Source organism: Xenopus laevis, chromosome 3L (genome assembly GCF_017654675.1).
Source record: "Xenopus laevis strain J_2021 chromosome 3L, Xenopus_laevis_v10.1, whole genome shotgun sequence".
NCBI classification, from domain to species: Eukaryota; Metazoa; Chordata; class Amphibia; order Anura; family Pipidae; genus Xenopus; species Xenopus laevis.
The window spans coordinates 25,010,201-25,017,052 of NC_054375.1; the positions used below are offsets into that span (position 1 = coordinate 25,010,201).

General features: G+C 39.7%; 1 long non-coding RNA gene across 1 annotated transcript; it reads right to left on the reverse strand.

The window, feature by feature from the left end:
• Positions 1-1,510: 1,510 nt before the first annotated feature.
• LOC121401113 lies at positions 1,511-6,016 on the reverse strand. The gene is made up of 3 exons (XR_005966139.1): positions 5,850-6,016; positions 4,966-5,004; positions 1,511-1,594 (listed from the first exon to the last, which is right to left on the reverse strand). It is a non-coding gene; the product is annotated as an uncharacterized LOC121401113 (long non-coding RNA).
• Positions 6,017-6,852: the final 836 nt, after the last annotated feature.

The window sequence follows — 6,852 nt, forward strand, 5'->3', positions numbered from 1 at the left end:
TTTTGTGGTGTGGATCTGTTTCCCCAATGGTACAAAAGAGATGTAAACTGATATTGTGTTCTCATTTGAAAGCAATAAGTATGAAACTACAGAGACCTAATGGCTCATTTACAAGCAAGTGCAAAATAGCAAAACCTGCCAAATTACCAGTTGATCCAGAGGAAGGCAAACAACTCCATCTGAAGCCTCTCCAATTTGCCGCAGAGGGGGAAAAAATTCCTTCCTGACTCCAAAATGGCCAGTCCCTGAATCAACTATAGCTATACTATGAGCCATATTATTTAACTGTATTCCCTCACTTGCTAAAAGCCATCCAACCCTTTTTAAAGCCTGTACGGCTGATTCAGGGAGAGAATTCTACATCTTCATAACTCTCACTGTAAAAAACCCCTTCCGAAGATTTAGACGGAACCTTCTTTCTTCTAATCAGAATGGGTTATGGAAGATAGCTCATAGTACAAGTTGATCCAGGGACTGGTCCAATTGCCATCTTGGAGTCAGGAAGGAATTTTTTCAATCTCTGAGGCAAATTGGAGAGGTTTTAATTTTTTTTTTTTTTGCCTTCCTCTGGATCAACTAGTAGTTAGGCAGGTTATATATAGACTAAAAAGGTTGAGCTTGATAGACATGTCTTACTATGTTACTATGCAGTGGCTCAAAGGAAAACATGTAAAAGCATACTATTTACTCATATGCACATGCCTATTTGCCAATACAGGTATTGGACCTGTTATCCAGAGTGCTCGGGACCTGTGGTTTTCCAGATAACGCCTCTTTCTGTAATTTGGGTCTCCCCACCTTAAGTCTACTCGATCATCATGTAAACATTAAATAAACCCAATAGGCTGGTTTTGCTTCCAATAAGGATTAATTATATCTTAGTTTGGATTAAGGATGCACAGAATCCAGGATTCATTTCAGAATTCGGTAAAGATTCAGCCTTCTTTAGCAGAATTTGGATTTGGCTGAAACCAAGTGCCTGGCAAAACCAAACCTGAATCCAAAAAAATACATGGCTTTTCGGCAAACAAACAAGGAAGTCAAAAATGAAACATTTTATTGGGTTTTTAAACCCTACATAAAATAAAAGACAAAAGAAAGCAAAAAAAAAGGAAAACATTTTTGAACCGCGCAGTGGACACGCAGTTCTCTTTCCCCCACCTTTCCCTAATTTACATATTCAAATTAGGTTCTGTTTCGGTTTGGTATTTGGCCATATTTTTCACAAAGTATTAGGAATTTGGCTGAATACTAAAAAAGTGGATTCAGTGCATCCCTAGTTTGTATCAAGTACAAGCTATTGTTTTTACTATTACAGAGAAAAAGGAAATCATTGTTAAAAATGTGGATTATTAGAATAAAATGGAGTCTATTGGAGAAGGCCTTTTCGGTAATTTGTAGATTTCTGGATAGAGGGTTTCCAGATAAAGGATCCCATCCCAAGGATCTGTACTTTGTTTATTAATCCAGTAGATACGATTTGTCTTAACAATGGTTTTAACAATGTTCTTACCTTTCTTTCTTTGTTCTGTTTCAGGGGACACACCTCATAACAGTTGTTGGAGATGCCACAAGGCATTGGATGCACAGATGTCTGAAACATAGATGTAAAGAACACAATATATAATGGGCTAGCAGGAAACATCCCACCATTGCATTTAAAAAGAAGTTCAAGTTATTGCATTAGTATTGCAGTTTATTGGGAAAATATTCACATAAGAGTTGGTACAGGTATGGGACCTGTTATCCAGAATGCTCAGGACTAGGGGTTTATAACCTTTTCATAATTTCCATACCTTAAGTCTACTTAAAAATCATTTAAACAATAAATAAATACTATAGTATGATTTTGCCTTTATTGAGAATTAATTATATTTTAGCTGGAATCAAGTACATGGTATTATTGTGTTATTACTGAGGAAAAAGGAAATTCTTTTTGGATTATTTGGATTATTTCATTAAAATGGAGTCCAGGGAGACAGCCTTCCGTAATTCTGAGCTTTCTGGATAATGGGTTTCCCGGGTAACAGATCCTATACATGTACCTTAAAGGGGAGCTATCATGTTTGGGCAGCTTTGTATTAATTTGCTGACTTTAAGGGGATGTAAACATTGCTTCCTAAAGGGACAATATACCCCAGCCAAAAGTTGCTCCTCAAAAAGCGGGGGCTTGACCTGAAAAAGTCCAAAAATGCTTTTCTAATGGGAATAAATCCAAGGCACACAAACATTTCAATGAATGTCTGCGAAGAGTTTGGAGTGTCCTAACTGTACAAAAGTTGTAGAATATTTTATTTCTACTTTAGAAGGATTTCCTTTTTCTGGTGACATGACAAACAGATTGTATCACAGTTTTATTCAAATAAATGGGATAATAAAATCTTCCCTTTCATGAGTTTGGTTTTATTGCTGTTAATACTGAGGGAACTCCGACTGTTGAAGCAGTTCCATCATTTGCTAGAGAATCCTAATCCAAATATTGTTGGGGGAATGCCTTATTTAGTAAAACAGCACCAAACTGTGCTAAAAAATGCATTTTTTAGCTGCCCTGGGCACTGATACAGATTGTACGACTCTTTGTTATGTTCCCATGGGATTGCAATGCTGCAAGTCTGTGCCTAGTGCCAATAATAAAGACATTTTAAATGCAGTTTGGGGATCTTTCCTGTTACATAGTGTACTGGAAAGGTCCAGTGTGTGGTAAACTTAGAGGAGAAGGAAAGTTAAACTACAGAAGTACCGTATATACTCGAGTATAAGCCGACCCGAGTATAAGCCGAGGTACCTAATTTTACCTACGAAAACTGGGAAAACTTATTGACTCTAGTATAAGCCTAGACACAACTACAGCCCTGTCTCCCAGCAGCGCACATTCTGCCAAAGCGACCCCCCTGGCGATCAACCGGACTTCTTTGCAAAGTTGATGGTGACAGAGAATTGCCAAACGGATTACTGTGTGCATTGTCCCACTACCATGTGTTATAATGCCCTACACATGAATCCACTGTAAAGTTAATGTTCCATATGTTAGAAAATGTATGGAGGAATCTGGTTACCCAAAAGAATTTTTAAGGACTTTTTCAAGCAATAATCTAAAGTTTTGTCTCTTGTGCAAATCATTCCAAACCTTAGTCTACCAGTGTGATTAAAGGGTACAGTGCTGAAGCACAAGTGTTTTATCATGGACCAGGCAAGTTGCATCCCTATAATAACATCCATTAAAACAAAACTATAAAAAATGCCTAATAAATACTCAGTACAACCTGCACCCGACCCTAACCTGCATCTCACCCCTCTCTGAACATTACTTCTGTGAGCTTCTGAAGACATTTTCCAAAGCAGAGGAGTAGTGTACTTCCCCAGTCAGTGCCCCAACCAACCGAGACCCGCAGCAGGCACCCGAATTTCAAGCCCTTTCAGGTCAACCTGCACATCACTACAGGGGAAGAGTGGAAAATGTTTTTGGCATAACTGATCATTTCCATTTTAATCAGTAACATAACTAGCGTTGGGTGGGCCAGGGTGCGGGACATGCAGCCAGGCCCCCCAACCCCCATCCATTCACAGTTTTATGGCTGGCTTCATCAGTGTGCAAGCTACTGGGGGGCCCTGGTCCAATTGCACCCCCTGCTCCCCCGGTAGTTCCGCCACCAATTTTAATGAAACTAAACTCCCTTTGTAAGAAATGTAGTCCTTGTTTAGGAATATGAAGATGTGAAAATCCTTCAAGGGGAAACCGTGTGTAAAAAATTACAGTGTAATAAAAAATAGAAATATATGTAGTTTCTGAAGTGCAATGTACAGTCATTTTACATTTGGTGGTATCTCACTTATTCAGTTATTGGTGTGACACATGGATTGGCTATATTTGTACTACAGGAATATACAAATGTGTAGAGGTAACTATGGCCTACAGTCAGGGCCGCCATCAGGGGGGGACAGGGGGGAGAGTTGTAGGGGGCCCGAGGGTAAGGGGGGGCCGGCCAAACCACACTTACTTGATTAGCAGGGCCCCCCATCTTTCTGAGAGCTGCTGACTTCGGGAAGGCATGGACATTTAAGGGGCCCTAGCCAACAATTTTCTTATGATGTGGGGGGGGGGGGCCTGGCCACCAACTTTTTTTTCTCATGTGGTCCTAGCCACCAATATTTTTTAATAGGGCGGCCCCTGGCCACAAATGTTTTTTTTTTTTGGGGGGGGGGCCTGACCACCAATATCTTTTTATTTTTTATTAACATGTGGAAACTCTAGCCACCAATATTTTTTTTGTTTTTTTTACTGTGTGGTGGGGGGCGGACCTGAAGGTGGGGCTTGTGGTGGGCGCAGCCCAGGGAATTTTGTCATATGGGGCTCTGCGATTTCTGATGGCGGTCCTGCCTACAGTCAAACTCCAACAATTAGTAAATTAAGGATAACTTGTAAGATGGCACACTTATTATCTTAATGTGAAAATTTGTAAGGGTAAGGGTCAATGAATATACTGTATATATGTATAATGAGTGTATATATAACCATACACTCTCCCTGCCCCTTTACACTTAAAGGAGAACTAAACCCTAAGAATTAATATAGTGAAAAATGCCATATTTTCTATATTGAACCAGCCTAAAGTTTCGGCTTCTCAATAGCAGCAATGATCCAGGACTTCAAACACAGGGGGTCACCATCTTGGAAGTGTCTGTGACACTCACATGCTCAGTAGGCTCTGAGCAGCTGTTGAGAAGCTAAGCTTAGGGGTTGTCGCAAAATATCCAGCAGAAAATGAGTATTCAACCTAACCTACTATGTTACTATGTAAATCAGTGATAAAACCTTACTTTTTATGTTAACCCACAGTTACAGAAAATCATTGTTTACTATACACACAAGATCTCACAGTTACAGACAATTCCCCAAGCTCATCTTGCCTTACATCAGAAATCTGTGAAATGGAAGAGATGACAGCACCTATACATAATACTTACCAATCCTATTAGGAGAGAGGACAGCACTGGACTCTCTACCTGCAAGGAAAAACAAAGAATAGTTAGTTAAATAAATACAAAATCCAACGGTAGCATAATAGATTCAAGACTGAATGTGCATCAGGAATCAGATTACATCTCCCAATGACTAGAATGGTCAATCCATATGATGAATTTTTCTGTTAATACGATTTCTGCAATACAAATGCATGTACAGGTATGGGACCTCTTATCCAGAATGATCAGGACCTGGGGTTTTTCAGAGAATGGCTCTTACTGTAATTCGTCTACTAGAAAAGCATGTAAACATTAAATAAACCCAAAAGGTTGGTTTTGCCTCCAAAAAGGATTAATTATATCTTAGTTTGGATCAATTACAAACTTCAGAATTATTATTACAGAGAAAAAGGAAATCTGGATTATTTGGATAAAATGGAGTCTATGGGAGACACACTTTACATAATTCAGAGATATCTGGATAATGGGTTTCTGGATAATGGATCCTATACCTTTGCTGCAAATGTTGCCTTCCTCGTTCTTATTTCTCCCCTTTTCACATCTCCTTTTCATTCCCTATCTTTAACCAGGCAACAGAAACATGTTTTACCATTTATACAACTATATGATACGGAATGCTTTAACACGTAATAAAAAATGTTGCTTAATATACGCTATTGAAATACAAAAAAAAATAAAAAAAGCAAAAAGTGAATAGCCAGCAATTTAATGCATGTTGAATCTATATGCCACGCATCTCTGTCTGACATATCTTGGAACATGCCGATATGGTATTACGTCTGCACAATTAACAAACCCCCTTGGGATGGAACAACACAATCTTGCACTACAGTCTGTTCAACACTTGATGAGAACTATGTTCATACCATGAAACGTGTGTAGTTGCTGAACTTCTAGCACAAGACTTTGGGTGCAAGCTAGGGGGCAGGAAGCAAGTGTAGCTCCACCTTCTCCACAGCCAGGAGGGCATTTCTTCTGTAGGTTCTCTCTGAAGTACCAATTTTGCCTCTCATTAGTTTTCATGAACATAAGTGGGAAATTCAGAATCGGAGCGAGTCCAGTGCAATCTTGCCTCATGGTCGCAGCACTCCTGCTCCAGGTGCCCATTGAAACATGACCTGCTGCCATCTTGCCCATGTACTAACCCTGTGGGTTCTGTCAATAAGGGGGTTACTATTTCTGCTGCCCTAACTTACCTTATCTCCATGTACAGGCTGTGCACAAACATACAGGGCATTGTCTGCCCTAATCTACCTTATCTCCATGTACAGGCTGTGCACAAACATACAGGGCATTGTCTGCTGAACTGCACATAGTAAATGCAAATATGTATGTGACTTTCATGGAAACTCTATGAACCAAAGCTAGAAATAGCTCAAATCTGAAAATACACCAGCTAAAACCTGTCGAGGTCATGTAGAAGTCAATGGCAGAGGTCCCTTGAACAATTCGAATATGTTTTTAGCCTCCACAATGTTTGAATTTTTTTAAGTGCTCTGTGCTCAGAAACTCAATAACTGAGCAATTCAAAACCTCACAAACTCAACCTCTGATAAATAACCCCCTTACTGTATCTCTTTGTACAGGCTGTAAGGGAATTTAGGGGGCTGTTCCTACTGGCTTGTGCTTATTATAGAAGAGTAACTATACTGGCACAGCTCTATAGTATCTCTGTACAGGCTATGAGCAAACAGTGTTTAATACAGAAGAATACCTATGCTGGGAAATGAGTGGGCTCTCTGTACAGGTCCAACAGTCAAGCAGCCTGGTCACTGCCAGAGTAATGAATGATTTGTGCTGCTTAAACACTCATCTGCCCCTTTATTAGTATAACCTGCCCCCCCATCCATACCTTGTATATACCATTTC